This window comes from Montipora foliosa, chromosome 3 (genome assembly GCF_036669935.1).
Source record: "Montipora foliosa isolate CH-2021 chromosome 3, ASM3666993v2, whole genome shotgun sequence".
In the NCBI taxonomy this organism is placed as follows: Eukaryota; Metazoa; Cnidaria; class Anthozoa; order Scleractinia; family Acroporidae; genus Montipora; species Montipora foliosa.
In genome coordinates, this window is record NC_090871.1 from 29,942,952 (window position 1) to 29,944,929 (window position 1,978).

The following is a 1,978-nucleotide window of genomic DNA, read 5'->3' on the forward strand; positions in this document are numbered from 1 at the left end:
ATACAGCTAATTGGAGAAGTCTTTCAAGGTTCAATCGCTTCTAAAATGGTGCTAGTTTACAAGGATATGCAGATTTCAATGCTAGAGGTTATCCAGAAGTTAAAAGTGAAGGATTTAAGGGAAATTTTGCGTTCTAATTCGGAAGCGACGGGCAGAATAAAAGCATAGAAGTTTACGTGGTGTTCTCAAGCGTTTCGTTAGTTTGTCGAGTCTTTGGTGATATGAATGAAAGCTTAAACGTCGGGAAACATCCTCCGCCCGTGGAAGAAGAAGAGGAAAGTATTGTGCAGCTTTTGACTGCAATAATAGCGCCTATGATGTAAACGGCACTCATACAAGCTATCATTTCTTCGAGTTTCCCAAGGACGCTCAGCAAAGGAATTGGTGGTGTTCACTTTTCAAGCGGCGACTCAGACAGGACAACTTGGCTCTTTCCACCGCTACTGTCCTCTGTCATGAGCATTTTCGGGCAGAAGATATCTCCAAAAAACATTCTGGTCGCTGGAATTTGAAGACAGGTTTGTGACATTGTCGAGCTTTTGTTGTGCTTTAGGTATGTTTACATGGCAACAGTGCTAACAGTGCTGTGTGCGTTCATGATTTGAGTTATCAAAACTTAAAATATGTTAGCCTTTAGAAACAAGGATTTATTTAATTTAAAGATTAAAAATTAAAGATTTTGGTTGTTTTATTCGACGATTGTTGTTTTATTGTAAACTTTATGATTCAAAGTGTTTCATGTCTTGTTATTTTTGTCACTGAATGATAAAAACCTATAGATCATAAAAGCAAACTTTTAACAATATTTAATGTATGCTTATTAATATTGCTGGACTTAACAAAAGCAATCAATTTAATTACAGATTAACTCATAATAAATAAATCTGAAATGATTACTATCACATTTATTAAGTTCTATTTATTTATTCATTTATTCACAAGGTGCAGAGCCATGTCTATTTAGCTGGACAAAGCAAGCAAACCCAAGAAAGGCACCAAGAAAAAGAAACATTGATGAGTCAACTGTTGGAGTAGCAGCATCAGCATTGCAGTTTGGAGCCTGCTCAGTATTACCCTGTAACAATGCTTCAACTGATGCTGCTGCTTCATTTTCACAGTGTGATGAAAATGCTGCTGAAGTGGAGTGTGAGACAGAGTCACCTCAAACAGAGCCAGATGTTGTCTTTGAACTGCAAAGGAAAATTGAATCACTTGAAACTCAGCTAGCTGACTGCCAGGAAAAGCTCAGTGAAGCAGAAAAGGAAAATGCTGTGTTGCTGGAACGTCAATTTTCCATCGACAAAATTAAAGATGACAACGCTGCTGTTTTATTTTACACCTGATTCCCAAGTTACGAGGCATTAATTAGCTTCTACAAATACATTGAGCCGAAGCTTTCCAAAATGCAGTACTGGAAAGGTGAAAATCTACTAAAGGAAAGCCAGCCTTATCAACGTGATGATAACAAGCGTAAACCTGGGCCATCAAGGAAGCTTACTTTTCCGGACGAGTTCCTACTGGTGCTTATGAGACTGAAGGCTGGTCTATTTGTACCAGACCTTGCTGACAGATTTGGCATCAGTAGCAGCCTGGTTTCCAGGATCTGCATCACCTGGATAAATTTACTCTATCATAAACTCAAAGACCTGTTTCCATTTCCCACACAGGAGCTTGTTCGTAAAAACATGCCCAAGGAGTTTGCCCAGTATGCCACAACCAGGATCATTTTAGACTGCATTGAACTATTTATTCAGCGACCACCTGCTATGTTGGCCCAGTCAGAGACATGGTCAGATTATAAACACCATAATACTTGGAAGTTGCTAGTTGGGGTAACCCCAAATGGACAGGTCACTTTTTTCTCAGATCTCTGGGGTGGGCGTGTGTCTGACAAGCAAATAACAAGAGAGAGTGGTGTCTTAGATTTGTTGCAAGTGCGTGATAATGTCATGGTTGATCGCGGATTTGACATTTATGC

The 1,978-nt window shown here is 39.3% G+C and overlaps 1 pseudogene; it reads left to right on the forward strand.

Moving 5' to 3' along the window:
• The first annotated feature begins 221 nt into the window (after positions 1-221).
• On the forward strand, positions 222-1,636 carry LOC137994721 (uncharacterized; annotated as a pseudogene).
• Positions 1,637-1,978: the final 342 nt, after the last annotated feature.